This window comes from Lissotriton helveticus, chromosome 1_1 (genome assembly GCF_964261635.1).
Source record: "Lissotriton helveticus chromosome 1_1, aLisHel1.1, whole genome shotgun sequence".
NCBI classification, from domain to species: Eukaryota; Metazoa; Chordata; class Amphibia; order Caudata; family Salamandridae; genus Lissotriton; species Lissotriton helveticus.
This window is the reverse complement of record NC_136057.1, coordinates 1753855104-1753879590: the sequence shown is the minus strand read 5'-3', so window position 1 is coordinate 1753879590 and position 24487 is coordinate 1753855104.

Genomic DNA, 24487 nt, shown 5'->3' with positions numbered 1-24487 from the left:
TTTAAAATATTGAAGTATTAATATCGTTTGTAAAAATATATTTGATTAAAATATTGTTTTTTAATTATTGTTATGTATTTTAGTATATATTTTAATATATACGAAGTGATTTTTTTGTAAAATGGTTATTTATGTTTAGGTTTATGAGTTAAATTTTGAGCAGTTATTAAATTTGATTTAATTACATTTTGAGTTTTGTAGTTCCGTAGCAGGTTGAGGGTTTATTGGGGTATAGGGCGGGAAGTAATTTATTGTTTATTAATTAATAATGAGCCGTTAATGAATATTAGCTAATTCATAATTAGGTTAATTTGAATTTTTTTTAGATGTCGGTTGTGAGGTTATAGGGGTAAATGTTGGGAAGTAAATTATGTTTAATGAATTAATAATTAGTTGTTTATTAATATTAATTAATTAATTATGTAAATTGTTTGTTTTTATTTTTGGGTGGGGCATGTCGGGTTTATATAGGTACAGGGTGGGGAGTAAATTAATTTGAATTAATTTATAATTAGTTGTTAAATGCTATCAGTTATTTAATTGAAAGCTCTTGACCAGATCTCACGGTGGCGCAGGAGTGGCGGTCCACCGTTTTGCCAATTATGACTTACAAAGTAATATTGGCGGTGGACCGCCTACTACGTCAGGGAACAGTCATTCTCTGGCGGTGATGCAGGAACACCACAATGCATTGATCTGACCAGGGTCTGACTCAGTCCCGCTCAGCATATTTTGAGTTCTTGCACAGCCAGCCTTTTCATGGCCGACCCTGCCATGAAAAAGCTAGCAGTGCAAGAACAAAGGGTTCCTTACAGGGCTTCCATGTCCCACACGCCAAGGGAATACATTCACGAGGCACAACATGCACATTTTCAACTTGTAATTCCTATACAGTCAGCGGTCCTTGAGTGGTTTTGGTGCAGCAGAGGCAGCATTGCGCTTGGTACAATTGTCCCAAAGTCACATTCAGGCCCTAATTATTTTAATTGTGTAATTAGTTTTAGGTGTGAGTTGTGGGATTTATAGGGGTAATGGGTGGGAAGTTGATACATTTTAATAAATTAATATTTGTTTTTTAATTAATAAAGTTTGTTTAATTGGTAAATAATTAAGTTAATTGTACAATTATATTTTTTTTAGATGTTGGTTGTGTAGTGGTCTCAGGTGGGAAGTAAATTAATTTTAAGAAATTAATCATTATTTTGTAATGATTAATACAATAAATAATTATGTTGATTGTGTAAATAGGTGTTGGTTACATTTTATGAGTGATGTGCGTTTCGTGGGGGTATATTGTGGGAAGTCCATTCATTAAAATTAATAAATAATATTTAATTAATGCTAATTTGTTTGTTGAAAAATATTGATATCAATAGTGTAAATATTCTTTTTTTACAAGATAAGTTTTAGGTGCTGGTTGTATGTTTTGTGGTGTTATAGGGTGGAAAGTAATTAAATTAAATTAATGTAGTAAATAAAGTTTGTGTTAAAAATGTTTATTTGTATGAAAATATTTTTGTATTTTATTTACAATAATATTTTTTGTATTCGTGATATGAATTTAACATTGTAATATGTTTTTATTTTTAAAATGTTTAATATAAAATATATATGTATTTTATTTGTCAACATATTTATTTTATTTACTTTGTTTTTAAAATACAAAACAGTTTTAAGATATTTTGTTTGTTTTTGAACAACAGCGGCACAGCACAGATCGGGGCTTTCGAACCGCGCCCACGGAACGGCAGGAGGAAGGCACATATATCGGCCAGATTGGACGAGAGGCCCATTCACGGATGTAATCCTGCAAGAACGCTGTGAGGCGCGGCCGGAGGCTGTGACAGGAAGCCAAAGGTGCAGTGCTGGAAATAACGGCGGCCTGACTGGGCGCCTCCGAGCTCACATACGCAAAACAACTGAAAATAAAACTAAGAACTTTGAGATAGCTGTCTGAGGGCATCCAGAGGTACTATTGATGTTAAGCAGCGACCTGTACTCAAGAGCTGACGTTCCTCCGTGATCGAGGAGATAAACTGTGGCAGTAGAGAAGTCGCGGCCTACGTGATTGTCAGAAGCCGGGGCATAGAGTTTGAAGTGCGGCCCACGCGGGAACAGGCTTTTTGACGGAAAGAACCGGAGAGGCTGCGGTGCCCTCCTGCGGGAGGTGTGAGAGCAGGTGGTAAAGGTGGCAGCACTGCAGACTGCTCCCTGCCCTGACACGGAACGACGGTGGCATCCTCCTAGAAGGTACATGGACATTGGCACGGGGCGGGCGTGAGAAGGAGCGGACCAGGGCGGACGGCGGGGCAAGAGGCGATCCGATACGGCGGCAAGGACCTGGGCGCTGACGGCCTGGAGCAGGTTTGGTCACCCACAGTGCACCCGCAGAGTGGCCTGAAATAGGGCGGCAGACCCTGTCACGGACGGGAATTTGTCGAACGGGCAGAAGAAGTGGCTGGGGAGTGAAGGTCAGCTAGGAGAGTGACACGGAAAATGCTGGAGGAGTGGTGGACACCTGCGAGCCACGATACATTGCGGTAACGTCATACGCATACAAGAAGCTGTGAAGTATATGAACTTTGTTTGGGGGTGAACCGCGGCAGGATTAAGTCGAGCGGCAGACCACGAGGTGTACGTACAGTACAGCTTTGGGCAGAGGAGGAAAAGACAGCGATTGAGTGTGGCTGCGAAAACATCGATATGCCCCCAGATCAGCTATCTTCAGGGTTAAGCACCTACGGTTCGAACGGGCTGCATGCCCCCGGCGCTACAACAGCCACATCCTCTATAAAGAAGCCACGACGCCTATAAAAAAAGAGTAACAGCGTGCAAAAGCAGCAGCATAGCAGACAATGAGTGGCAGAGGGTCCCGGGCGACCCAGCAGGGTAAGCTGGACAAGTTTGCCTATGCTAAAGACTTTCTCCCGCTACAAGAGCATAAGGAGCAGGCAGCTAAAGGCGCAGAGGAGAAGTGCGGGCCAAAGATGACACTGGATGATATAATGGCGGCCCTGTATATTGTACAGACCACAGTAGGCTCCATTTCAACGGATGTTACGTTTCTACGAGCAGATTTTCCAAAAATGTCAGCTAGAATAACTGAGGTGGAGCAGGTGACTTCGTCCCTCACAAAAGATACTGCACTTTTGACCAAAAAGGAGGCGCAGTTGGAGTCTGATAACAAACGCATGGCGACAAAACTGGACGATCAGGAAGGGTGCTCCCGACGTAATAATGTTCGAATCACGGAATTGCCAGAATTGGAAGGAGGCCCGCCATGGACTTATACATTGAAGTCCTTATAAAGGAACGACTTCAACCTAAAGGGCTCTCTGCCTTCTTCTCTGTGGAGCGGGCACACAGGATGCCAGGCGGTAGACCGAAGCCTGGAGCCCCCCCAAGGCGGGTACTATCCCGCATCTTCAATTTCCGGGATAGGGATGCCATTCTATAAACGGCCCGGGAGGCCCCACCCCTCCGAGTACAAAACTCGCTGATATCCTTCTTCTCAGACTACACGGCGGCGGTATCTGCGCGCCGCCGAAGTTTCTTTGAGGTCAAGAAAGAGTTGAGGGCCCAGAAAAGCTCCGTGTAGTGGCAGAAGGCAAAACTTGGTTTTTGAAACACCAGAGGAGGCCCACGACTGGCTAGAAGGATGGCGAACGACGGGAAGACCCGAACGAGCGCCAATGAGGAGACGACGTCTTGGGAGAGAAGATGACCCTGAGCACCGTGAGCAAGGAAGTGAAGAAATAGAGCAGCCCCATGAGGACTCAAGGGAATGAGGCCGCCGCGTGAAGCTCACACCCACATGGAGTGGGTAAAGACTAGCACATGTTCCAACCTGTCTCAGCATTCTACCTACAAAGAATATGCCAAGGACTAAGGACTCTGGGGCAAGGGGATGCTACGGTTTCCCTCTGACTTCCCGCTCCCTTACACGCAAGTAAAGTTCAGGGAATGGGATTCAAGCACTCTGCTGAGTTGGGGTGGGGAGCAGTTGTGGGTCCATATGGCAGGGAGGCAGGGAGGGGGGTAGAGGGGATGGGACTGTATTCAAGTTTTTGGTATATGGTATCTTTCATTGTTGGATATGCAGATGGTAGGGCGGCAGTAGCTCACACAACAAAGTACTCAACTTCACTGATGACAAAAGTCACTAGTTCTAACAGGACTGTCAAGCGCGAAAATGGGTGAAACAACACAGGTCGGTTCGGCTGAAGGCCTGAACTCCGTAGTCCCGACTCTTTCTATGCTTACGTGGAATGTTCGTGGCCTGGGAGATAAAATAAAACGTGGTCTGGTGCTGCAGTGCATCAAGAGAGGTGCCCCGGCAATGATGGTGCTGCAAGAAACACATCTTATGGGCACGGCCAGCAATGCAATGAATAGGTGGTGATATAAAATGGTGGTACACTCTGAGTTTACGTCTGGATCCAGGGGGGTAGGTATAATGGTGAAGAAACAGTTCCCGTTGATTATAAAAGACGTTCAATCTGATGGAGCAGGGCGCTTTGCAGCCATGGTAACACAATGGGAGGGACACCCCCTGAACATAGTGTCTGTATATCTTCCCCCGGCGCTACATTCAGTAACCTTCCCGGATCTCAATGCGTTCTATTTAGGGTTGCCGGAGGAGGAGTAACTCATTGGAGGGGACTTTAATACTATTTCGAATGACTCCTTAGATAGATTTCCTCCGCGAGAGGGGACGTCCGGTGCATCACATATGCAGAGTTTTATAGAGGCTATGGGTCTTACAAATATATGGCGAGAGTACCACCCGACGGAACGCCAATACACATACCACTCCAGTGTCCATAATAGTCTAACAAGAATAGACTACTTCCTGGGCTCCCTGGGTAGTCTCAATAATATCGAGGCGGTGGAAATTAGGCCCAGAGGCATCTCTGATCATTCCCCACTCCTGCTCCGATACACGCACTACCACCACAGACGGCGCCGCATATACCGAAACGCCCAGGCTATCTACAGGTTTCCAACATTTGGAAGGCACTCAAACGTGCCACAAACCATTGGGACACTGTGGGGTCCGTTGCTTCCTCAACCATCTTGTGGGAGGTATTCAAAACAGTCATTAGAGGGCAGGCCATGGTATCCATCACAGCGCACAGGAGGGAGGGACAGACAGAGTTGAGAAAACTGGAGTCTGAACTGCATGCAGCAGAGTCCCGACACGCCGCTGATCCAACCTCGGACATGTCACACAGCTTACACCTGAAGCAGCAGCAACACAGGGCACACCTAACAGAAATCACTAGGCAACAACTGTTGGCCACCAGACACAAAGTGTATGACGTAGGTGACAAGGCTGGGAAGTTATTGGCGTGGCTGGAAAGAAGGGAGAAAAGCGATAGGTGGATGGCACAACTCTGCACGGCAGAGGGACAGGCGACAACTGACCCGCACCAAATGGTAGACATGCTGGAGCGACAGTTTCAAGCAGTGTACTCCTCAGACTCGGAGATGTCCATAGAAGAGGCACTGACCTATGTGCACGATCTTGCCATGCCCAAGCTAACATTGGAGGAGGCACAGAAACTGGAGGATGATCTCACGTTAGAAGAGTTGCGGGCGGCCATTGGAGCGCTGCAATCGGGCAAAGCTGTGGGACCAAATGGCATACCTGTCGAACTCTATAAGAGAATGACGGATTCCATTGCGCCTCACATGCTGACTATTTTCAATGATAGTTTACAGAAGGGCGAACTCCCCCCAGACCAATGCACGGACACCATAGTGGCTATTTTGAAACCAGGGAAAATTAGGGACAAATGTACCTCATATCGGCCTATTTCTTTAATAAATGCAGAGGGCAAAATTCTTGCAAAGCTCTTGATGAAAAGGCTCACACCACACTTGCCGAAGCTCGTACATCCAGATCAATCAGGCTTTATGCCAGGCAGAAGTACGGCTCTCAACTTGAGGAGACTGCATGGAGTGCTTGCGCGTGCGACATTCTTACAGGAGCCAGCGGTGGTGCTTTCCCTAGATGCACACATGGCATTTGACATGGTTAAATGGCCCTTTCCCTTTGCTTTACTGCAGCATCTGGGATTCGGTCCAAAGTTCTGTTCCTGGGTCTGGCTTTTGTACACTAAGCCTATGGCCCACGTCACAGCCAATGGTCACATCTCAGATGATTTCCCCCTGGCGAGGGGCACACGCCAGGGCTGCCCACTGTCGCCGCTACAATTTGCTTTAGTGTTAGAGCCACTGGCGGCGTGGATACGGTGTGAGCCAACGATACAAGGCCTTAAATGGGCAGACAGCTGGGAAACTAAAATATCCCTATACGCTGATGACATCTTGCTATATTTCACCTCGCCAAGACAATCCATTGTGACCCTCCTGGACGTGTGCACAGCTTATGGGAGAGTGTCTGGCTACACTATAAACTGGTCTAAGTCCACACTCTATATATTGCATGGCCCACCTCTGAAACTCCCGGACCGTTGCCCACTTCAGATTGCGGGAAGTGTGTTTAAATTTTTGGGCATACACGTTACTGCTGATTCGGAGGAATTGTTTAATAAAAATGTACAGCCACCGCTGGAGCGCCTAAAGAGAGACGTGCGCCACTGGGAGCCGCTGCCCCTAACGTTATTGAGGAGGGCGGCGCTCTTTAAAATGATGGCCCTACCTCGATTTTTATATATATTGAAAAACACCCCATACCCGGTGCAGCCCACTTACTTTCAGTCTATTTCAGCGCAGGTCTCTAGTCTCTCATGGAGTAACAAACCAGCGCGTATTGCACAGATCAAGCTTGTATGCGGTTGGTACGATGGTGGAATAGCACTCCCTAACATACAGCTTTATTATTGGGCAGCACAACTGAAAGTGATTAATCAATGGATACATGTCCCACAGATGACCCGGCATTTAAGGCGGACAGAGCGCAACTTGACATGAGGTATATGCTCGCTCCCTTATACGACAGGAAACGGTCCTCTGCACTGTTCGGACCACACCGCCATACACTTATGCTGTGGGATGCAGCCCAGGTCAAATTAGGATGGCGAGGGGTACTGACCCAACTTACCCCCCTATGGGATATGAAACAGCTAGGAAAACTCAGGAATAGTTAGGGCTTTGATCAATGGGACGATATTGGGATATCCACGATAGGAGATATATGGCAGGGAGGTGAGATAGTCTCTTTTGAATGGCTACAGCAACAATACGAACTGGCCCCAACAGAACAATTCAGGTACACGCAGATACGACATGCCCTAATGACGGCGCTGCAACCGGGAACGGAGGTTCCTGAGGCATCACCTATGGAAGACAGGCTCTTGACTGATTACATGCCAAAGAGGGCCACCTTTCTCACATAACGGAAGCTCGTTAATAACCTACCTGATCCGACGAAGCCTTTGCGAGATAAATGGTCACAGGATATTGGGGAAATGGATGACGCGGAGTGGCAGGAAGCACTGGCATCCCCAAAAGAAGTAGGCATACCCTTGCGCCTCAGACTAGTGCAACTCCGCATCTTACATCGATCATACTATACTAGGCACACCTTACACAGGATGGGGAGGGCGGAACACCCCTTCTCCATGCTTGGTTGTGGGGACGAGGGAACTTTCTTCCACACTATATGGGACTGCCCTAGAATAATAGAATGCTGGAAACAGGTAATGAGGACAATTTCACAATCAGAAGGAGTGTCGCCTCTGCCAGAGCCAAGGCGATGTCTCTTAAATATATGGGAGCCAATGACCTAAAGCGCCATGGACAGAGCTGGGCAACACTGGGACTGATGGTAGCTAAAAGGAACGCGGCGCAAAAATGGGGAAAGGCGGAAGTTCCATCTCTGGCAACTTGGGGAAGAGACATGGATGCAGCTATGATAGCCGAAAGGGCAGTATTCAGTGGTAGGGGATACCCTAAAAAATGGAGTAAAATCTGGGGGGCCTGGAATTCATTCAGGGGTAACATCTGTGAACTGCCACCAGACAGTGAAGATGATGACTCGGACTCGGATGCTACATGAAGACTCGGGGATGAATAAAAGGGTTCTGATCTATGATCCAATCGATCTTTCCGGGTTTTCGAGGGCAATAACACTTCATCCAGCAAACCCCTTGGCTGTGGCGTACCGCAGGGTTCCTCCTTGAGCCCTACATTGTTTAATATTTACATGAGTGCCCTAGCTGAGATCATCCACCCTTTTGGCGTAAAAATCATCACCTATGCAGATGATACTCAGCTAGTGGTGGCTCTCAATCCCTCTCAGGGCGCACAGAATAAACTCAAGGAATGTCTGGAAGCAGTCCACAGTTGGATGACCTCCTCCTGCCTTAAACTGAACGGGAAAAACAGAGATGATGCTCCTGGGTACCCCCACGAATAACACCATCGACTCAAGTCAAGTCAAGTATTTCTTTATTCGGTTTTTAGCAGGTAAAAAACCATAAAAGCAGTTACATAAATCATTTACATTTCATGATCAACTTTAAAACGAGATACTGACACTTAATACAAAATTTTACATATAAAAACAGATACATTATAAATAGTTAAAATTTATTAAAAGTATTTACAGAGACTTCGGTCCCATTTTACTCTATTAATTCATATTTATCATAATTCAGCTACAGATTCAATCGATGGCGGAAAATACACTTCAAAAATTTTACAATAATCTTCAACATCCACTCCTCGCTCAGTGATTGTAAAAATAGCAAGGCCGGACGACATCTTCTTATTCCAACATATCTTAATAATGGTATAAGCCAATACTTTCTATGCTCTCTATAGAACTTACAGAAAAAGAAGGTGTGGATAGTGGCCTGAAATGAGGTCTCATCGCAAGGACATAAAGATAAAACAGAATCCCAGTTATTTTTTTCCGGGAAAGCGACCAAACGATGGAAAATGTTTAACCTAAATCTTATTAAGAGAAATCTCTCAAAGATAGTTAGATCATAGGTTAAATAAGGCTGAATTTATGTAGTTAACTGTACAGCAATACTGTGTTGAACAGATGGTTTGGAGGCTTCATTTCCTAATCGAATTTCTTCTAGATGAGCCAGCGAGAGTGCCTGTAAGGCCTTTCTAGATACTGACCGGATTGTTATGGGATCCAAATAGTATTTTTCCAATCCTAGGTCATATAGAAAGCCTTTTATATATGCCAACCAACCGATCGTAAGTGAGTGATCCAGGGATATGCAATCAAGAATAATTTGCTGGGTAAGTGTGTTTTTTCCCCCGACCATATACGATGCCAGAGGAGAAGTGGCTGTATTTTTACTGGGTCCGTGATGTAGGAGATTCCCAGTTCAGTATGGCAGACAAGTGTGGATGTACTTTTGGGTACAACTAGAATAAATCAAAGAAATGTATTTACTGCTAGTTGTAGATTTTTAGTGTTCGCATACCCCCACACTCCTGCGCCATATAACTCCACTGACTGACATTTGGCTCTGTATATCTTTAGGAGTTCTGCTGGTGGTCTCCTTCCTAGTTTTTTTGAGAAGTTTACCAGAGCCATTGTAGTTCTTGCCAGATGAAATTTTCTGGACTCTATTGCGGTAACCCAATTTAATTTATAGTTGATAGTTATACCCAGATATGGATAGTGTGGTGTTTCTTCCAGTTTCTCCTTGTTTAAGGATATACTTTTTCGTTTTTGTTTAACTGGTCCAACACTCATAACGAAAGTTTTTTTAATATTGATACGTAAATCCAAATCACCCATGAATTGGGAATACCTGTTTAAAGCCTTCTGGAGCTCTAGGGGAGTACGTGCCAATATCACGGCATCGTCTGCGTAGAGCAATGCCGGGATCGGGCGATTATTAACTTGAGGAACATCCTGTCTCCCTTTCAGCATGGCTTGTTGTAGGCCGTTGGTATAAAGCGTAAAAAGAAAGGGAGCCAAGACGCATCCTTGTCTCACTCCCCTTTCCACTCCAAACGATGCCGATAACTCCCCTTTAGCGCCAAACCTCACCTTGGCTGTGGCATTTGTATAAAGTTTGCGTAGGAAATTTACCAAATGTAAGTCCACCCCCATTTTCAGCAGTATTGACCACAGTTTATTGTGACAGACGCAATCAAAGGCTGCGGACAGATCCACATATACCATGTGGATACTGCCCGCTTTTGCACGTACATATTTCTCTGCAAGCAAAGTTAGGTTTAATGCCTGTTCCACTGTCCCTAAACCCTCCCTGAAACCGAACTGGATATCGGAAAGTATCCTGCCATCCTCCGCAAACTGCTGCAGTCGCTCCAGGATAATCCTGTCCGTGATTTTACCCACTGAATCCAGCAGGGAAATCGGATGGTAACAGGATACCTCCTGACGGTTCCCGTTTTCGAAAATGGTCACCATGATTGATTTGGACCATGAGTCCAATAGTCCCACCTCACAAGTTGCCTTAAGGACCCTTGTAAGTAGTGGTGCCCAGAGATCTTGATTGGCTTTGAATAGATCTACTGGGACACCATCGGGTCCCGGGGCTTTATTACTTTTACTGACCTTGATGGCTAGTTGGTCTTCCGCGAAGTCACTATCTATTTCCATTGGATGGGGGGAGAAGGTGGAACAACAGTAGAATGTACAGTTGCATCCGATGGTCCCTCTCTGAATATCTTTGAAAAGTAATCGACCCAGGTCGATTCGTCGATTGCCACATCAATAGATGGTTGATTCTCTTGGTCTGTTAAAAAAGGGGATTTTACCACTGCCCAGAATGCAGAGCTGTTTTTAACAGTGCAGATCCTATGTAGCTGTTCCCATAAGGCATGTTTAAGTTCTGTTTTCCTTTCCTTAAGAGTAGTTTTATACTCCTGTCTCAAAATTGCTATCTCTTGGGGCACCCTTTTAGAGTTTCCTAATGCGACCTTGAGTTTAGAATGCGCAGCTGTACATCTATGGTTAAACCACCCCGGTTTCTTCTCCTGAGTTTTTTTGATTTTACAAATAGTGCGGCGTTTATTGCTTCTATGACCACCTTAAAGTTTGTTATTACTTCTTCACTGCTAGCCCGTTAATCTAGGCATTTAAGAATTGAACTATGTGCCCTGTTTATGACTAGCTTTAAGACTTTTCTGAGGGTCAATGTTTCTCCATTTTAGGGAAAATCCATTTAGTTTATCCAAGTGTAGGGCAATTTGAGTCAGTGCCCTGGCTATGCTTTGTGTGCTCTCCTCAAGCAAAGGATGAAATGTTATAGTGAGAGCACAGTGGTCACTATGTATATTTATAAGGGTTTGAAAGTTGGTAACACAAGTCCCCAGTGTATTCGAAGTCAAGATAAAATCAATAGTAGTTAGACTCCCTTTACCAATAAATGTTGCGTCTAACCTCTGGGTTGAAGGGTTCACTTTATTTGCGACTTTAAGGTCCAAATCTAGAAGGAGTTCATTTAAACAATTCCCATAACTAGAATGGGAAAAATGTTCCAGAGGTAACCCATTCTCGTCCGTTGGACCGCAAAGATTATGGTTACAGTGTTCACAGGGATGTTGATTAAAATCACCCCCCCCCCCCCTACAGAATAGTAGCCCCCTTTACGGAAGCCTGGGACATTTTATATATTTGAGAACCCAGCTGTCGCACAACAGTCAGCAGATCACCAACCGGGAGTTTACCAGTAATACTATATCATCTTTACCAAAACAGAGAGATAGAATTTGGTAGTTTATCTCTAGGGCTATCGGAGTAATACCCAGACCCTTTATTGTATTTGAAATAAATATTGTCATCCCGCCTTTTGCTCTCCCTGAGGTTGTGTTTCTTGCAGGTGAGAAAAAGGTTTTGTAGCCTACCATATGAGTTTCTGTTTTTAACCAAGTCTCCTGGAGGGATATTATGTTATATTTCTGTAACAAACATGTCCCTAAGCCATTTTCTATCTTCGATCTTAAACCAGCTATGTTCCAAAATAGGAACTCAATCGGAGAATGTTCTTTACCTGGACAGGTTTTTTTTGACCCTACTGGTTGTTCCATGGACGGCTCATTACTATGGCCTAGTGGTTCTATATTTCCCAGCGTATTAATGGGCAATATTAATTCTTCTACCATGGGGCACTTATTAGCTGCCTTGCTCTGAATTGACGATTTATATCGGTTGGATTTCGGGGATTCTAGCTGTTTACAAACCCTTGAATTGGTGTTTTGATTTTGTGGGCTTACTAGTTGATTTGGAACATAATCGGCCGCAGTCTCCTGGGTAGAAAGTCAATCAACTCCTTCTAGCCCAGAAAGCAAGGAGAAGTGATTGTAAGTAGGGACATTAAAGTCAGAGTCAGCGGCATTTAAAACAAAGTTTCTTATGGTACGCCCATAAAGGGGTCTTGATCTTGAGGGGTAAGTGAATAGGGATTGGGGGTAGAAGTAGCTAAGATTGCGAGTGGAAATTTCTTCCCCTCTTTCCTCCGTATACCAGTCACTTATGTGTCTGGTTGCTCTGGGATCCCTAAAATGTATTATAATAACATCCCCTCTAATATCCTTTGGTCTGGAACCTACCCACCCAAGTCTCCTGACATGAAGAATTTCCCCATTTATATTGGGGGTAAAGGCCTATAATTCTTCAGCCAAAATATAACTTTGTTCTTAATTCCCTAAAACCCTCATGTTTTCCCGCTGTTAGTTCTGGTACCCCTGTCAAAATTACGACATAGGGTGCCGTCTCTGGTGGTAAATCAATTTTTTGCTGATATGGCGTTTGGAATTTGGTGAAGTAGACTTCCCAAGTTCGCTAATCTGGGGGTTATTGATATTTTTATTCTGTCCATCCGATCTTTCCTCCCTATTAGCCATTTGGGGTTCAGCTGGAAAGGGGGTTCATAGGGACGGTAATCTGCAGTTTATCTGTGGTTTTATCGTGGCTATCCATGGTCGCTTCATCATGTTTGGACTGTCGTTTATCTTTTATCATAGGAACCGTTTTGTCCTTAGCTTGTAGAGTTCGTGGAATTTTACTGGATACTTTCTCGACTGGTGTTGGCCTTAACTGTGTCTTACTAGTTTGTTGATTGTTACTAGACTTGGCAATTTCTGTAACCAGTTCTGTGTTCTTCTGAATGGCCTTTTCTATACAACCTATTTGTTCACTCATTCTTTTTAGTCGCTCTGCTAGCGGGAGTATTAATGATTTTACTAGTTTCTCCATACCACACATTAACTCACTAGTTAAATGGGTGGATGGGTTGTAATGATCCTGAGCGTACTTGCCCAGATTTTTCCCAGTATTCTTGGGGGAATTCCTAGTTAATGTAGATGTTTTATCTTTTCTCTGATTGTGTTGTATAACCCCGCTTGTCATATTTCTAGTTGGTTCTGTGTTAGCTGTTAAATTATTCTGTGTTCCCTTAAATGAGGAGTCTCTAGAGGAGAAGATAGATATTTCCTCCTCTGAAGAAGTATCTAAGTGGTGAGCAGTAAATGACTTGTCTGTATGTGCTATCGATATGGATGTTTGATCCTGAAGTAATAGTGGAATGCTGATATCAGCATCATAAGATTTTTGGAAAGTTTGAGAAGTTTGAATCGGTGGAGTGGTAGCTTGCTGTATTTTGCCCAAGGATGAGCGCTTACTATACAGCTGTTCTATAGATAAGCGCCTTTGCGTCAGTTCGATCTCTCGTTCAAGTGCGAATGTCGCCTTAGACATGAAGAGATCCAAAGTCCCTTGGACAGAACCACCCACCGCGGATTTTCTAGGTTTTCTCTGCCGACCACTCATGTTCCTATGATGTACACAATATATGTATAGGGAGTAGACCAAAAGTAGACAATAACTCAATAGAGCTGTTGACAAGTCAGAATGTGAAAAAGGCTAACCACATGTATTTGTGCAATGTAGACAACGGTAACAATAACAGTCACGTGTACCGGTAATGTATCGAGGCACAGAATATATTACAGTCGCGGCTAGTCCCGCGCGCGTCCCGCGATGTGGCTGCAAGTCTCCCTATGAGCGCTCGGCGCTCCGCAGTTTTCAAGTGCCTCCGGGCGCAGCTATGGCATCACACGTGCGCCGTGGCTCCCAGGGGCAGCTGGGAAGTGGAGTCCCTGCCCTCGCGGCGATGTTGGTGCCGGCAGAGCAGCCGTTCACCTCACGGCAGTGTTGGGCACAAGTTCAGCGGGCCGTTCCCCTCACGGCAGGAACACAAAGGTCAGTGTTCAGACACTGTGGCTGCAAGTCTCCCTATGAGTGCTCGGCGCTCCGCAGTTTTCAAGCGCCTCCGGGCGCAGCAATGGCGTCACACGTGCGCCGTGGCTCCCAGGGGCAGCTGGGAAGTGGAGTCCCTGCCCTCGCGGTGATGTTGGTGCCGGTAGAGCAGCCGTTCACCTCACGGAAGTGTTGGGCACAAGTTCAGCGGGCCGTTCCCCTCACGGCAGGAACACAAAGGTCAGTGTTCAGACACTGTGGCTGCAAGTCTCCCTATGAGCGCTCAGCGCTCCGCAGTTTTCAATCGCCTCCGGGCGCAGCAATGGCGTCACACGTGCGCCATGGCTCCCAGGGGTAGCTCGGAAGTGGAGTCCCTGCCCTCGCGGGATGTTGGTGCCGGTAGAGCAGCCGTTCACCTCACGGCAGTGTTGGGCACAAGTTCAGCAGGCTGTTCCCCTCACGGCAGGAACACAAAGGTCAGTGTTCAGACACTGTGGCTGCAAGTCTCCCTATGAGCGCTCGGCGCTCCGAAGTTTTCAAGCGCCTCCGGGCGCAGCTATGGCATCACACGTGCGCCGTGGCTCCCAGGGGCAGCTGGGAAGTGGAGTCCCTGCCCTCGCGGCGATGTTGGTGCCGGCAGAGCAGCCGTTCACCTCATGGCAGTGTTGGGCACAAGTTCAGTGGGCCATTCCCCTCACGGCAGGAACACAAAGGTCAGTGTTGAGACACTGTGGCTGCAAGTCTCCCTATGAGCGCTCGGCGCTCCGCAGTTTTCAAGCGCCTCCGGGCGCAGCAATGGCGTCACATGTGCGTCGTGGCTCCCAGGGGCAGCTGGGAAGTGGAGTCCCTGCGCTCACGGCAATGTTGGTGCCGGTAGAGCAGCCGTTCACCTCACGGCAGTGTTGGGCACACGTTCAGCGGGCCGTTCCCCTCACGGCAGGAACACAAAGGTCAGTGTTCAGACTCACTCGGGCCCCCATGCCTAGGAGCTGCCCCCGTACCGAAGGATAAAATTAAAAGCCTAGGAATTTATCTTGATAAGCCCCTAAATATTAACTGTCAGGTGGCCAAGCTTTCCGCCACCTGTTTCGTCCTACTAAGGCTCCTGCGTAAAATCCTCCCCCTCCTACCTTTTGACTCAAGACGGACTATGGTCCAGGGCCTAATTTTGTCCCTCCTGGATTTTGGAAATGCCCTGTACCTGGGTGCACCCCAGTCTACCCTAAACAAATTACAAATAATTCAAAACTGTGCGGCAAGAACCCTCCTTCAAATTCCCCGTTGCTCCTCTGGCAAAACCAGATTCAGGGACTTACATTAGCTCCCAGTCAGGGAAAGGATCCAGTTCAAAGCAATGTGTATTGTGCATCGATCATTTTGGGGGACGGGTGCCACTATCAACCAACCCCTGATAACCACCTACCACCCAACAAGACAGCTCAGATCAAGCACGGCCTTTCTGGCGCTAATACCAAAGATAAAGAGGTCCAGATGCAGAGGTCGCTCCTTCTCTTACAACGCAGCCGGGCTCTGGAACTCCCTTCCCCTCCAACTTAGATCGGAACCCACATTGCTCGTTTTCCGCAAACTTTTGAAAACCTGGCTGTTCAATGAACCTGCTTAGCTCTGACCGCTGTTAACCAGGTGTGACGTCTGAGCGCTAGGACGCCTGAGGGTAGCTACCGCGCTATATAAATGCTCTTTTCATTTCATTCATTTCATGTTGGGAAATTACGAAATTGTGACTTTATACTAATTGACAACCATTATGCTGAAATGCTGTGCTGCACTGCCGTTTTATGTACAGAATTGCCTTATTGTATTGTTGAAACGGAAATGAATAAAAAATATTTTAAAAAAAAGAAAGTATTTCAAAATATGTCAAAAAACACTATTCAAACATACAATGATTTACTGTTTACCTTGTGCTTTTCAATAAAACATTTCCACAACATTGTTTAAACCATATACCATTGCATTGTTAATATTGTCATTTGTAAATAAAGCATTATCAATTTAATAAAAATAAAAAACTACACCACACGTGTGGAAACCTGCTGTGCCAGGTTGACCCCAGCCCCTTGGGTCCTTAAGTCAGGAAGGGGTGACTGACAGCTCCCCGAGGCACAACAAGAGCCTGGCAGTCCACAAACTCATAGCCATAGAAGAGATGTCATCCTCAGGCTCAGCGGGCAAGACAGTGGTAAGACCAGACTGCACTTAGGAACCCTCAAGTACTGGCCTCGGGGTCTCTCCACACAGTCCCTGCCCAAAGCCCGACTGCACCCAACAACCCTCAGGAACTGGCCTCAGGGTCTCTGCACACTGACCATGCTCCAGGCCAGGGAGTTCCATCATTTAGAGCTATGTAATTGCGGGAATGGGGGCTGGTGTGTGTTCCCAGGGTGAGGACATCCAGTTTGGATATAACCCTGATGGAGTAATTACCATGCTTCACACTCTAGATCAGGCCCTTAATTAACACAAATAGTTCTATGGGTAATTGCTGAGCTCTGTCATATAGTAATTTTACTGCTCAGTCACAGCAAACTTGTAGTCCTACTTCTATTTTTGTGGAAGATTCCCTTTTTTAGTTTTCAGAATCTGGTCACCCTATAAGACTAGTAGGAAATACCATTTAAGGCCTCTACTGAGATCACACGGTGCATGCAAGGATTCGCCTCTCTTGCTGCACCCCTCACTCTGTAAGGATTGGCCCACCCGCTCTTTACACAGCTTTCTTGGCTGTAGGAAGTTTTAAGGACATGGCAGAATATTGGATATGCAGCAGAAAGCACCTATTCGAACTGTTAAATCCACACTGAGCTCCCCTGTCTAGAGTAAATATGCCTGCCGCCATATCAAGTTCCATGGGCAGGAGCGGCAGGTGCCTGTGTCAGGGCGCTACGATTCCAGTGTCTGCTCTGAACTGAAGAGATGCACAGGAAGCACTTGGGCTCATGGGAGGTAGGCACGGGCAGGTAGCTAAGGATGGCGGGTACATTAAGAAGGGAGAAAACCTTCCTCCCTCTGTAATTTCTGCCGGGGCATGCTCACAGCCAGGAGTGGGTGAGCACAGGAAATGCCTGGATGTGGCACATCTGCACATTTAAGGAAACACACACACCTGCTCAATGTAAAGGTCCCTGTCCCTTCTGACACTCCTTCAGTTACCCAGGCCACATTCATTTTGGTCTCCACAAATACACCACTCCCTCTCCTTCTAAGCCGTCTTCTCTGGCAGCTATTTTCTCCATTGTTAGGATTAGGAAATTTGGAAGGAGTGCCTCCCCCAACAGCCGGGAGTGATGCCAAGACCTCCTTTTCTGCTCACACAGCAGCGGGACTGTGCACTAGGCTCCAGTAAACTCTGCTCCACCGGCAGTTGACAGACTTTTTGCCGAACTCTGTGCTCCAAGTGGAGCGCAGAGTGCCAAAAGTCTGCAAACTCTGCCGGCGGAGCGGAGTTTCTGCCCACGCCTACTTAAAGCTTGATGCCCCAAAGATGTGGAACCAAACATTTCACTTCTATTATTTGCCAATGATGCTGCCTTGTTGCCTTTAACAGAGATGTTGATGTGTTACCTCAACAGGGGTATAGTGATTGTAAATGCTTCCAAAACATAATTTATGATTGTGAGACTTCTTAGCCATCTTGCAATAATGTTATGCATCTATCAACAGCAAATTAAGGAGTCAACCATTTTGATTATTAGATATGTGTTTTCACTCTAGATTGTCCTAGGTGAAACAAAGGGAAAAGCCACTACTGTATTAAGACAGGCTGATATCATAACATGCAAAGTAAGACTGGGAGGCCAACTAATTAGTACCATGTTTCACGGTTATAAAATTAAGACAAATGTAGCAGTTGTCTACGGAACCCAGCTTTGGGGGTCCTCTTCATTTCAGATCCATAAAAAGAGTGAAAAATACCTTTTAAAAATCAATTATTTAAATAGATCATAGTACCCATTCATTCCATTACATCTTGAGCTTGATCTTGGTGTCAATTCAACTGATGATTATACTATGTCCAATAATGTATTGGCTGAGGCTACACAAGAACTCACATGCCAAAGCTGGTATTTGGACAAAATATTGAGTTATAAATATCAAGAGACAGAAATATTTGAAAAAAATATTGTGATGCAAAAATATCATGATGCAGAAAAATCGCTATCAAGAGTATTGTTTTTTCAGGTAAGTAATATTGTTAAGAATATCATTGTTGTTAATATAATTTCAATAATATAGTTGTAAGGAATATTGATTTTTAATGATTGTAATGTATTTTTGTTTGTATATTAGATTTACGTATTTTAGAATTTGTAATTTAATTGCTAATAGTAATCTGTAGTGTCATAGCAGGTTGTTGGGTTTGTAGTGGAATAAGGTGGAAAGTTAATTAGGTAATAATTAATAATTAAATAATTAATACATTTTAAGTACCCTAGGGCTCTATTACGATAGCGGTCCGATGTCCTCACGAGCCCTTTCTGACCGCCTGTAAGCTTACCCCCGCCGTATTATGATGCAACCATTGCTACTGCAGCGGTTCCATCAACGACAAAGTACATACCTTCAAATTTTTCACTGCAAATTTGTACAAAACTGACAGGAAACATGTGAATTGTACTCGTATGCATAACATATGTAGGGATATACCTTGTGCACCATATACTACATTTCTGGAATGTAGCAAATTGAGCACGGTCCTGTTCATGGAAATACCTACCACTTGAGAACTTGCCTAGATTCCAGCACCCATAGGATCATAGACTATCCAGGTGTAGGGGGGATGTAGAGGAAGGGATCCACGGATGAGGCTGTTGGAGAGAAGGTCTGTGTTATATTCTGTAATATCTTTATATTTAGAGTTTTATATTTTTTCGCAAATTATTGCTGATATTCGAATATGTAATGTGTTTGAAGTGAAGTAGTATGTTTAATCCCTCCAAAGTCCAACACTTTCCCTGCTGTTGCACAAACTGGTTGGGAATTATAAATCTTACCCCTCCTAAAACCAAAGCTTTTCCTACTGTTACACAGACTGGGGCAGGAATGGTAGAACTAACTCCTACAAAGTCCAATGCTTTCCCTTTGTAGCACAGACTGGAGTGGGAACAGTATATCTATTATTCCCAGACTCCAATTCATTTCTTAATATTGGTTAAATGTATGTTTATTAATATTTGTTTATAAATATAATTTTATAGTTTTGTTTATATCTTTTTATTTTAACCTCTTTCATGCCTTGGAAGTTCGGTTACGTCCGAGGCTGTGGCACTCAGGTACCAAGGACGTAATCGTTACGTCCAAGGCACACTATTTAAAAATATCCCTCTGCTGCAAACAGCAGAGGGGTTTCCTTTTATTTTAGCCTCGGGAGCTGGTGAAGAGCTTCCCCAGCTGCGTGAGACATTTTATTTTTCAGTGTAGTGACTATTGGCGCGCATGGACAAGGGCATTTTCTCCGCCCATAGAATTTAGCCATATTCAGTCTTTCTGCCCCCAATCTGCTCCCCTCCCCCAGGGGAGCCCAATGCACACTAGATACCAGTGATCCTTTTTATTTTTAAACTTAGGGGTGGGGGCTGCTCTAAATGGGCATTATAATGCCCCGTCCTGCCCAATAATTGGCACAGTCTTTCTGCCCCCTTGGGGCACAGGTGGGAGCAATAACCCCCGATCTGCTCCCCAGGGAGGCAGAAAGCCCACTAGGCACCAGGAATTATTGTTTTTTATTTTTAATAATAGAGTGTTGGGGGCTGCCCACAATGGGCATGCCAATGCCCCCACCCCAACACCAAAGGGACAGTCTGTCTGCCTCCCTGGAAGGTACTTGGGGGTTGCTACTCCTGATCTGCCACTAGGCACCAGGGATTTTTTTGTTTTGAATATATAGGAAGAGGTGGGACTGTCCAAAATGGTCATGCCAATGCTTCCACGCCCCTAAACAAATAAGAGAAAGTCGTTATGCCCACCTTGAAGGGGTAGATGGAGGTTATTATACACGATCTGCCCCCAGGGGGGCAGAAATCCCACTAGAGGCCAGTGATTTTTTTAAACAAAAAGATGGGTGTGGGCTGCTCATAATGGGTGATGAAAATGCCCTCTCCCCCAAAAATAGTCCCAGTCTTGCTGCCCCCCTAGGGGGTCAGAGATAACACTAGGCACTAGAGATGTGTTTATGGGCATATCAGGGAGTGGTCCCTTACGCAAGGATTGCTGCCCATTATTTTTGTGAACACATTTTGACTGTGTCTGCCCCCCTCCCCACCCTGGCAGCAGATCAGCAATATGTTAGGTTCACCTGCTCCAAAAGGAGCATGAAACAACTAGACACTAGCAAATGTTTCTGTGTGTTCATGAACTGGAGTTTGGCTGATGGTCGGTGTGTACTGGTGTTTGGCTGGCTGTGTGTGAAACTGCATTTTGCTGGTTTTGTGTGTGGACTAGAGCTTAACTGGCAATGTGTACAGACTAGTGATTGGCTGGCATTGTGTGTGGACTGTTGCTTGCCTATCAGTCTGCATGGATGCTACTTGTTTGGTGGTGTGTGTGGACTGTCGCTTGGTTGGGGGTGTGCATGGACTGTCACTTGGCTGGCTACATGTGTGGATGGCTTTTGGCTGGTGGTGTACATTGATAGCCCTTGGCTGGTGGTGTCCATGGATGGAGCGTTGCAGGTGGTGTGGCTTGCGTGAGTCATTCAGTGTTTTATTGTCCAGAATCCCATGCAAACCTTAAATGTAGCTTAAAATGAAACTTTCCTCACATTTCTGTGTGACATGTTGTGAGATCACCACTCTGGCACAAATTTCCCACCACCCGGCGTTACCCTCGGTCTCCAAATAGTACATCACTTGTGTGGGTTCCCAAAGCAGGGAACCAAAAATAGAATAAATGAAAAACTGAGAGAGAACCAAAGTGGGTCCACACAAGTGAGGTTTCAGTTTTATCAGGACACTGAGGGGAACGCTGGGTGGTGGAAATTTGTGCCAGCGCAGTGATTTCACAACCTTGCCACAAAGAAATATGAGGTAAATGTGACTTTTTATCTAAATTTGAACTTTACATTGGAATTCTGGATTAAAATGCTTTGGGAGAACCTCGCAAGCCACACCTCCGTGGACTCCCGAAGGTGTCTAGTTTTCAGAAATGTCTGGGTTTGGTAGGTTTCTCTAGATGGCCGCCAAGAAACGTGTTTTTTTGACAAAGTTTAAGGTTTACAATGGATTCTGGGTAACAGAACCTGGTGCCAGCCACACAAGTCATCCAATCCTGGATTTCCCTGGGTGCCTAGTTTTTACACAAGTACAGCATTGCTAGGTTTCTCTATGTGTCGGCTGAGCTAGGGTCCAAAATCCACAGCTAGGCACATTGCAAAAAAAAGGGTCGGTTGACAGTTTTCACAGGAAGAAATGATGTTTATTACTTTGCTTTTTGGCCCATTTCCTGTCACAGGTACTAGGCTTACCCACACAAGTGAGGTACCATTTTCATATGTAGACTTGGGGGAATGCTGGGTGGGTGGAAGTTTGTGGCTCCTCACAGATTCCAGAACTTTACAGCACAGAAATATGAGGAAAATATGTTTTTTGACAAAGTTTAAGGTTTGCAAGGAATTCTGGGTAACGGAAACTGGTGACAGTCACACAAGTCATCCCATCCTGGTTTACCCTGAGTGTATAAAAAATTTAAAAACTTACAGGTTTGCTAGGTTTTCCTAAGTGCTGGCTGAACTAGGGCCCTAATTCCCCTGTTAGGCACATTGTTAAAAAGTTGTGTTTTCTGTAAAAAAATGTGATGTGTCCATGTTGTGTTTTGGGCTGTCATGGGCACTAGGCCTACCCACACAAGTGAGGTACCATTTTTATTAGAAGACTTGGGGAATGATGGGTAGGTGGAAGTTTGTGGTTCTCTACAGATTCCAGAACTTTCCATCACAGAAATGAGAGAAAATTTTGTTTTTTTAGGAAGTTTGAGGTTTGCAAGGGATTCTGAGTAACAGTACCTGGTGCAAGCCACACAAGTCTATGCATCCTGGATTACCCCAGGGTCTAGTTTAAAACATTTACAGGCTTGCTAGGTTTAAATAGATGCCGGCTGAGCTAGGGGCCAAAATCCATAGCTAGATACATTGCAAAAAAGGGTCAGTTTTCAGTGGAAAAATGTGATGCATCCACATTGCGTTTTGGGCCATTTCCTGTCACAGACACTAAGCCTTACCATACAAGTGAGGTGCAATTTTTATCAGAAGACTTGGGGGAATGCTGTGTGGGTGGATGTTTGTGGCTTCCTGCTGATTCCGGAACTTTCCATCACAGAAATGCGAGGAAAATGTGTTTGTTTTTGACAAAGTTTGAGGTTTGCAAGGGATTTTGGGTAAAAGAACCTGGTGGGAGGAACACAAATCACCCCATCCTGGATTTCCCTGCATGCTTAGTTTTAAAAAATGTACAGGTTTGCTAGGTTTGACTCGTTTCTTGACGCCATTGCTCGCCGAGGGAGACGATAGCCACGCCCATCTCTTGCTGGCCACGCCCCCTCCGCAAAAGATAAATAGGGCGCGCTGAACGCTAGCGCTGCTCCTCTTGTGATACTCCTGAGGCGAAAAGCCGGGAGGTGTTTATGCTTTTTTAAAACTTGTACTGCTTTTTAAAACCTTGCTCATTTGCACATTTCATTCCACTTTGATACTGACCTGATTCCCGGTGCAGCTGAATAATAGCTGTTGGGAAAGGGAATTGACTCGTTTCTTGGCGCCATTGCTCGCCGAGGGAGACGATAGCCACGCCCATCTCTTGCTGGCCACGCCCCCTCCGCAAAAGATAAATAGGGCGCGCTGAACGCTAGCGCTGCTCCTCTTGTGATACTCCTGAGGCGAAAAGCCGGGAGGTGTTTATGCTTTTTCAAAACTTGTACTGCTTTTTAAAACCTTGCTCATTTGCACATTTCATTCCACTTTGATACTGACCTGATTCCCGGTGCAGCTGAATAATAGCTGTTGGGAAAGGGAATTGACTCGTTTCTTGGCGCCATTGCTCGCGGAGGGAGACGATAGCCACGCCCATCTCTTGCTGGCCACGCCCCCTTCCACGTCACCTACTATCACTATATACTCATGTGTCAGTACCGGAAGCGCAGCGGACGAGCACAGCGGGCGCGCCGATTGCGCGCCGAAGGCGCGCTTAGGGCGGGCTCGTCTGCGCTCGTCCGCGACGAGGACGCGCCTAGCGCCTCTTACCCTGCCCAATTCAGCCCTCAATCCCCCTGCTACACCCGGGATGCACTGCTCAATTTACGTGGGTATGCGCATGAAGGTCAGCTCTCCTTCGAAGAGACTGCTTTTCCCTTAACTGACTTCATCTACAAGGGCTTAATCGTAGGAGGCCTCTTGAATGTCAGATCTCTACCAAAGCATGCCACTGAAATTAATCTCCTTATAGACTCACACCAACTAGATGTACTCTTTCTAACTGAAACCTGGACACATGCCAATTGTGAGACCGACCTAGCATCTGCCTGCCCTTTTAACTTCAACATTCTACATCTTCCCAGATCCAAAGGCCGCGGCGGCGGAGTTGGTATCATCTTCCGAGCCGCTTGGCAAATAAACACCATTGACATAGATCCTGTACCTGGAATTGAGCTCCTTGGTCTGACTATAACCAGCCACCCAGGAGTCACCTTTACGGTGATTATCTGTTACAGACCGCCAGGGGCATTTTCCCTCCTGCAACAGCAAGCTCTCCTTACGATCATCACAAATATGGCAACCTCCCATAACAAACTTATTATTCTTGGAGACTTCAATCTCTGGCCAAACGGCAGCCTGGACACAGGCTTAGACAACCTTCTGTTATCTTGTGACAGCGTAGGGCTTCACCAACTAATAAAGGACCCCACCCACTCTGCAGGTAATCGTCTCGACCTCATTTTTTCGAGTTCCGATCTTACGCAAGTAGGCGATATTCTGCCCATGAGTTGGACGGACCACTCGCTCATCAAACTCTTCATCACCAACGCCATAATAAGAAAGCCCAAGAACTACTCTCCACCGCAATTCTCTTACCGAAACTGGAAGGCTCTAGAAATACTCAGCACCACCACCAAAGTCTATGAGGTGCAGGATAGCTTCTCTCCTTCCAGCTCGGTGGAAAATAATTACAGTTCCCTCAGCTCGAGAATTACATCTATCACGGACTCAGCTGCCCCTTTAAAACACTGTAAACCCAAAGGTAGAGCACCTGCTCCCTGGTACAATGACTCCCTGAAATCCCTCAAATCTGCCTGTAAACAGGCTGAGAGAAA